Source organism: Marmota flaviventris, chromosome 11 (genome assembly GCF_047511675.1).
Source record: "Marmota flaviventris isolate mMarFla1 chromosome 11, mMarFla1.hap1, whole genome shotgun sequence".
Lineage (NCBI taxonomy): Eukaryota > Metazoa > Chordata > Mammalia > Rodentia > Sciuridae > Marmota > Marmota flaviventris.
The window spans coordinates 17,829,245-17,838,215 of record NC_092508.1 but is presented as its reverse complement, the minus strand read 5'-3'; positions in this window follow the sequence as shown (position 1 = coordinate 17,838,215).

Below are 8,971 nucleotides of genomic sequence, written 5' to 3'. Positions count from 1 at the left end.
TACTGAGGCTAGTCTAGAACTTTCGATCCTCCTGTCTTAGCCTCATGAATCACTGGGATCAAGGCATGTGCCACCTTGCCTGGTTAGATACGTTTCTTGATTCTCTTTAAATTAGCATTGATACTGATCCCCTCCCACATTTTTGACACTGTCTTATTGAAGAGACAGGTCACTTTTTCTTTAGAACTCCTCACCTTTTAATTGGTTTGATTGTTTCTTCATGGCTTATTTCCCTATATTCCCCATGTGTATAACATTCATATCCCCTGGATTTTCTGTAAACTAGAAGTTACATCTGAAACCTTGATTGGATCAGGTTAAACACTTTTTTTTTTTTTTTTAAGAAAAACACCTTCAGTTGCATCGTTTCCAAAGGTGCATGTTGTCTGCCTGTCCCACTATTAGTGATGCTGAAATTGATCACTGATTTGAGGTAGAACCAGCCAGATCTCTATTAAATTATGTTTTCCTAACGTAACAAGCATATAATCCATGGGATAATAGTTTCACATGAGAATACCTAGTTCCCCATCAACTTTTTCACCTAGTTGATCAGTTTTGACTAAATTATTTCACCAGAGGTAGCAAAATAGTGATTTTTCTTACTCTTTCCTTCCTTTTACATTTATTAGCTGATATTTCATAAAGGGATTGGCATTATTAACTAGGCTTAACTTATCTGAAATGTAATCCCAACTGGAAATGTAGAACATATTCTTAGCTTTTACTTTTCACCCATTTTCAGAGTAATAAGTTGCTATAATAGTTACCCCTAAGAGTGGATAGTAAGTTTTAAAAAATACTTTCATGATTTTTTATTGAATATTATTATTTATATATTTGATATGAATCAATCACAGCAATTATTTTCAATATTAAAATTATACTAGAATAAGCCAGTGAAAGTTCTTTTAAGATGGCTCCTTTTTTTTTTTTTTTTTGGTATAGGAATTGAATCGAGGGATGCTCTCTGAGCTATCTCCCAAGCCCTTTTTTTTTCCTTAAATCTTTTTTAAAAATTCTAATTTGTTATATATGACAGCAGAATGCATTACAATTCATATAACATATATAGGGCTCAATTTTTCATATCTCTGCTTGTATACAATGTATATTCACACATTTGTGTCTTCTTCATATATGTACTTAGGGTAGTAATGTCCATCTCACTTCACCATTTTTTTACCCTCTTACCCCCTCCTTCCCCCTCCCTCCCCTTTGCCCTGTCTAGAGTTGTTTAATCTTCCCATGCTCCCCCCTCCCAATCCCACTATAAATTAGCCTCCTTATATCAGATAAAACATTTGGCTTTTGGTTTTTTGGGATTAGCTAACTTCACTTAGCATTATATTCTCCAACTCCATCCATTTACCTGCATTTTCTTTATCCATTCATCTACTGAAGGGCATCTAGGTTGGTTCCACAGTTTAGCTATTGTGAATTGTGCTGCAGTAAACTGATGTGGCTGTGTTCCTGTAGTATACTGTTTTTAAGTCCTTTTCTCCCCATCCCTTTTTTATTTTTTATTTTGAGACTGAGTTTCACTAAATTGCTGAGGCTAGCCTGGAACTTGTGATCCTCCTGCTTCAGCCTCCCAAGTCACTGGACATACAGGTGTGTGCCACCATGCCCTGCTCTGATGTCCTTTTGAAACTTCCCATTAATCATTAAAATCCACCTTGATTTTTGCCACTCCAAAATGCATCAGGTTCATATTTTTTTATTCCCTGTCCGGACATGAAAGCAGCCATTCCTCCAAAGAGACATTATAGATTTTATTAAGGGCTGATTTTAGAAACCATAATCTGGGTGGATGGGGTGAGGGACTGCTGCTTCCAGTCCCTTTCAAAGACCAGAGATGGAATATTAAGACATAGACACAGATAGACACACAGACATGCATGTGTGTGTGTGTGCACGTGCACACACACACACATATTTACAAAATTTCACCATGATTCTTAATGAACTCTGGATTTTTTATGAATTTTTTTTAATCCTACACTGAAGATTTGGGTTCCTACTGACTTTAACATAACTCTTGTATGTTTAATCCTACAATATGCAATGATTTACACCTAACCATACAAATGTTACTCTACTAATCAGTGAATGCTTAAGTTTTTTGGCAGTTTGTCTTTGTCATTAAATATAACCCCTACGGATATAGTGTCAAAATACTGTGTTCTAAAGTCATTTGAAATGACTCTTTTGTTTGACCAGTCACAACTACCAATTTGACATGTAATTAGGTTTGTTTCAGTTTGTTTGATATTTTAGGATGCTGTTTTTCATTTTTCATAAAATTTTACTTTTGAGTTTTATTTGGCATTGTCTTGTTGAAGAGACAGGTCACTTTTCCTTTAGAAAAAGGGCTCTACAAGTTTTATTCAAAACTCAAAGTTCTAAAAAAGAAACAACAAAAACCCTTTAAAACTCTCACATATACTCAGGGAAGTCTTCTTTTCACTCTTGAAAATTCCCTCTGCCATCTTTGTCACTTTACCCCATTTTTTCCACTTTTTGAAACTTTGTAAATTGTGAAAAATAAAAGATGAATGTGCAAAACAAACAAACAAAAGCTTAATACATTACCACAAAACCCCATGTGACTCAGGTCAAGCTCTAGAACTTTTCCAGCACCCTAGAAGCCTGATTGGTTCCCCAGACATGGCCTTTTTCTGAGGGTAACCATTATCCATTCTTTTGTGGACTGAGTTTCTTTGTTTTTCACTATGGTGTTATAACCTAAGAGTGTATCACTAACTGTTGGTGAAATTTTGATTACCCCTGGTCTTGGGTTATTATGGTCTTCTTACCCTGGTCAAAGGGACTAGATGGGATTTTTAAACTAGTGGGCTGAGAAATAAATCCTTATTTCTGCAAGATCTGATATTTGACATCTATAACTTTATTTGGTTTCCACAATTTTCTATTGAGCCAGTACTATGGGGAAAGAAAATATAGAGCCCAAGTGAATTCCTTTGGTTTCGGTAGTAATCATCTTTGCCTTCATTTTATAGCAGTAACACAGCTTCCCAACCTGGTAATTGGAGTCAATTACTGTGGTTAATATAATGGCATCCCTATCAGCCTGTGGGTTTGGTGATATGAGGAACACCAAGTGGCCAGGTGTTAGTTAATCTCAGCTTCCAATTTAATATTACCATGAATGTGGTGAAAGCCTTTTTCCCTTGGGCAGTAGGATCTTGAAAAGTCATCATTCAAGAGACGGGATGCAAGCATTCCTTCAGAGGTTCTGAGGTATTATAGTGAGAGGGGCCACTTTGACTTTCACTTCTTGCTTTTCTTAGGGATGATAAAAACATTCTGCAAATTCACTAATGATAAGTTAGTACTATGTACAGGAAAGACAAATCCATATCTAGAATATAAATCCCCTATTCCTTTTCCTGGTGGAATGAATTCAGGATGAAAATATATTACCAGGTTGCTTATATGCAATTCTGGGAAATCAACATTGTTCTCTGCTGTTGGCAAATTAGTATCCAGGGGTAGCTATAACCAGATAATTCTTGGGGAGGGAAGTCATGTTGTTAACCCCTGACACCATATCCATTAGTACATGGGCTCATTAAGAAAGTACCAGAGTTGCTGGGGAAAGATGACTGGTATGTGCAAAACAGATAATTTTATACTTTTGACTATTGACAGTCTTCTCCACACTCTGCACCTCTGATGGTCATTTACTCAGGAAATCATGACAGTAGTCATACTCTGGGTCCATTCCCAGTGATCCATCCAAGACCTTGTTGTTGCAGATCTTCAAATGTGTTCTATTCAAATCCCTGATCAGTCAACCAACCTATTAGCCATAAGCTTTGTACAGTATAGATCCATGCCTCAGAGATCTTCTCTTCTTCAGTTCTAAGTAGAAAGCCAGATATATCAACAAAAATTCCCACAAAGAAGATTTCTCTTCATCAATGTAATTCACAGACACTTCTGCACTGGGCCATAATATAGCAGTCTTCTACTTCTGGCTGATGCCTGCATTTTGTGCAGATGTCTCTAAATTAGGCCTGTGTTGTTTCTTCCCCTGTCATCTGGTCATAAGAAATTCCCCAGGAGGCCATAAATAAGATTGTGGGAGAGGTGATGAAGCAGTAGGAGTCTGAGTTACCTGCTCATGCAACTTGTTCCATCCATATCTTCTTGGGCCCCCTCTCATATGTACCATTTCCATTTAATAAGGGAAGGCTGTGATGAACCTCCAATTCTATGACTTGTGGGTCAGATAATACCAAGTTCTTAATTACTCATTGTCCCATTACCAGGTGTTTAGTCTAAAACAAGAGCATGGTAGAAAACTAGGAGCTGATTTTCAAATGGAGAACAGCTGGTAGAATAAAGAGGAATGCTCTCACTCCAAAATATTAGGAGTACACTATAATAATCTGACTAGGTTTTGCCAGAGGATTCATATAACATCTTGGTCTGCTGTAGACACTTCCAATACTACTGGGATCACTGATTCATAATAATTAAATAAAAATACTGGTTGCATTAAAACTTGGAACCACTGCAAACATTTTCTTGCTTCAGGCCACATGAAAAGTGTGTTGGTTTACTGGTAAATCAGTCTGAGCACAAATGTGCTATATATTTCCTCAAATACCACTGAGGACCTCTCTTTTCCAAAGAGTATTGTTTCTCTTTTTAATCGTGATAATTGTCTAACATGAAGTAACTTATTTCACTTTACTGATTGATTATGATACCGGGGTTCAAACCCAGGGCAAACACTTTACCACTGAAGTACACCCCCACTCAATGTATCTCACTTTAGAGAGGGATCTCAACATGTCACAGACAACTGGACCTCTAGAAACTTCATTAATGTGGCAGGACTCTGAAATTCCCTGAAGTTCTTCTTCTATGCATGTGTCTCATGGTATCTAGAGTCCTCGCTACATCCTGCTTAGCATATCCAGTTAGCACAATATCATCAAAGTAATGAACCAGTGTCATTTTATGTGGGATATTGTCTTACTTCAGGCTGCTATGAAAATTACTATAAATTAAAAGGCATCTAAGTAATAGAATTTTGTTTCTTACAGTTCCAGAGGCTGGAAGTCCAGGATCAGGGTACCAGCTGGTTGAGATTTTGGTGAGGGCTCCCTTCCAGGTTGCAGACAGACAACTTCTTGTTGTTATTCTCACAGAATGGAAAGAGAGAAAGAGAGCCTTTTAGATCTTTTATAAAGGCACTAGTCCCTCAGGACCCATTTACCTCCCAAAGGCTCACTTCCTAATACATAGTTTGGATTTCAACATATGAATTTGTCAGGGGTGGGGTGACACAAACATTCAACCCATTTTAGATATCAAAGTAAAAGCAATCTTTCCAGATCACAATTTTACAGAGAACAGGAGGGTTGATATAGACTTCAAAAAAGACATTTTTGGGACATGGTGTTTTTCTCTGTCATATGAGTGCAAAGTGCTTCTGTTTTTCCTAATAAAAATGAGAAAGAAAGAATGTTTTCTAAATCAGTGTTGTCTAATGGAACTATAGTTGTAATTATACATGTAATTTTAATTTTTCTAATAACTCATTTAAAAAGTATGAAGAAATAGTTGAAATTAATTTAAATGTTATATTTAACCCAAATAATATCAAAATATTAGTTCAGTGTATTCTCAGTATAAGAACTTCTTGAGATATTTTGCATTTCTTTTTTCATAATAAGTTTTTGAAATCAAAATCAGTGTATCCTTTATTTTTACAGCATATTTCCAGTTTGCACTAGCCAAGGTTATTATAATCTATAATTATTCTCCAAGATTCATCTGTCTATTTCAAAGCATATATGGGCAAATTAAATGAGGATGTGACAAGAATAGTTACCTCTGTATCTTTCAAGTTCTTTTTTTTAAAAAAAGAATTTTTTTTGTACTTGTAGAGGACAGAATGCCTTTATTTTATTGGTTTATTTTATACGTGGTGCTAAGGATTGAACCCAGTGCTTTAAACATGCTAGGCAAGCGCTCTGCCACTAAGCTACAATCCCAGCCCTCAAGTCCTTGATAGTGGTATTAATTTCTGAAATTCCTCTAGGATGCAGGACTGCTTTTGGTGCATATTTTTGGAAGGGAGAATGTTATAGTCCATTTTGTATTGCTATTACAAAATACCCAAGGCTGGGTACTTTATAAAGAAAACAGACCTATATAGTTCAAGAGGTTAAAGAACTTGTACCAGCTTGGCTCCAAGGAAGACCTCTGAGTGGATGGCAGCCCAACGGTGGAAGTATATATGGAAGTGTTCACATGGGAAGAGAGGATGCAAGAGACCAGGCAGGGGCCAGGCTTGTTCTTTTTATAACAACTTGTTCTTGTAGGAACCAATCCACTCCTACTAAACCTGACTCCCAAGGAACAGCATTAATCCATTCATGAGTGTTGAACCCCAATGACATAATTATCTGACACTAGTCTCCACTTCTTTAAGGTTACATCACCTTAACGCCACCAAAATGGGGACTAACTCTCTTTCACAAGAACTTCTGGGGGAAAAGCCATATCCAACCATATCAGGGAGGTAGTTCCAGGTACTTTCAGTGGGGATTTCTGCTAAAATAACCCTTATTTCACAGGTAAGATAATCAAAGACAAGATTCTGCCAACTACTAAGTATGTCTATTCCCACCATACATTCGGAGACAGGACATGACTACAGGATGGGTCCACAATTCAAGTAAACTATCATAAGGCAGACTGTGACCACAACTCCATTTATTACCTGACATCCATAGATTCTCACCTTGATGGTGTTCAGAGTGGTATCTTATATTTTTGTGGATGAATCTCCATTCAGAACAGGTTTCTAGTAGCCTGAAGCATTTGTGTATATCCTTTGCCCCTGTATGATTAACTTTGTAAATGGCTGTGGATCCTTTTGGGGAAGACTTGGTGGAAGATCCACTGGGTATACTTGAGGCCACATTGCCATCCAATTAAGGAGCTCCATATCTATGAATGCCTTAGCACTGGGACCTAGGGAAAAGGCTGAATTCCTATTGGGAAGAGAAAACTATGACACATCATCCAATTGATTGTTTTTTCTAAGATTTACAGTGCCAACCTCCAAGGTTCTGGGGCTTTGATGGTTTTAAGATAACAGCATTTTTTTTTCATTGCTGTCAATTCAAGTTTAGTAGTTATTCATTTAATTTAGTTTGACTCATCCCACCTGATACCAACTAGAACATGTGACCTATTTGCATCATATTTCTTCCAAGTCAAATGACTTGCCTAAATTAATGGAACAACAACCCCTTGTCAAAGACTAATTCATATATTCAGCAGTGCTGTCTGGGTCGTGCTGCGCCTCAGGGTGTTGCCATGTTTATTCTCTGTGGCATCTCTTCTTGAATGGAAAAAACTGGATAAAGGCCAAAAAGAGATTTTTATTCAGTCCCCAAACTCCTGAATATGGTCCAGAAGAGGTAGTTTGCCTATTTTAAATCTGTATATAAATGGGATTATATACTATGTATTCTTTTTAAAATGTTTTTTTTATCCAATTTTATGGAGCCATCGAACCCCTGGTCTTGCACATGCTAAGCAAGTGCTGTATCACCTGGTCCTCTCTTTTACTGTTGATAGATATATATAGGCTTCCAGTTTGGGACTATTGTGTATAACACAGTTTTGAACATCTTTATACATGTCTTCTGTGTACCTATGTGTGCATTTTTTTCTAAGATGGTGGTTCTCAAAGTGTGGTCCTTGGACTAATAGTATCAGTATCATCTAAAATTTCTTTAAAATGCAAAGCCTCAGGTTCCAGACCTACCATGAGTACAGTGGCACCATTATTCTCCCAGGTAGAATATATCTAAATTCTCTCCAACGAAATCCAGTCACTTGTATTAGTTTTCTAGGGCTGCCTTAATAAAATGCCATAGACTGAGCTTAAGCCACAGAAATTTGTGATCTCACAGTTCTGGATGCTGGCAATATGAAATCAAGGGGTCAGCAGGGCAGACAGGGAGAATCTGTTCCAAGTCCCTCTCCATGCCTTGTAGATGGCAAACTGTCACTTTGCTCCAGTGATGGAGATGTGGGGAAGGCCATTTAGAGGTCACAGAGGAGAACTTAGATTTTTAGGATAAGATTGACAAAGTTTGTTGGGGAGGGGGCACTTGTAATGTAGAGAGAATGGCATATACTGGGCCCCTGGAGCATACACCCTCTGGGCACATTTGGGAAACACAATTAGGACTGAATTGCTGGTACAAATAGTTGACAGAATGGGGTAAAGCACCATGGCACTGAGGAAATTGATAAGACAAGAACCTGAATGCTCCCCGGGCCGGATAAATTGCTTGAATTTTTCCCTGATAACAGATGGTTAGAAAATGATTTATAAATAAACTCCATGGCAGTGAACATTTTGCCTTATTCCACAACTGTATCCCCAGTGTCTAGAAGAGTGTCTAGCATGTAATAGGTTTAGTTTGGGTTGAGCCAAAATAAATAAGAAGTTGGATTCAGGTAATTTGTGTGGGAGATGATCCCAGAAATCACTTTCCTTTGAGGCAAAGAAAGAAGAAAAGTCAATGAAATTAAGTGTGAGGTTGAACAGGTTACAGCAGTGGGCAATGGGGCTGAGTATCACTGTGGACCCTTGGAAGAATCATATTGAATACCCCTCAGAATTGTCTGTGGAGGGCTGGATAACAGTCCAATGTGATTCAATTGCACTAAATTTTGTTCTTTACTGGTTGAGAGTTGCCTCTGGGGGTATTAAATCCCAGGGACTTCAGGGTTGTTTGGAGCATAGAGAGGCACACACCTGGCTTTCTAGAAAACTTGCAGGATGAGAAGCAGGGTGTTCCAGGGCATGAGATGGGGAGGTGGTAGCACTGTCCATCGTCAGCTGTGGATGGAGAGATGTGAGCCGGGGGATATGAGGCAGGGAAACTCCACCCTGTGATTACCT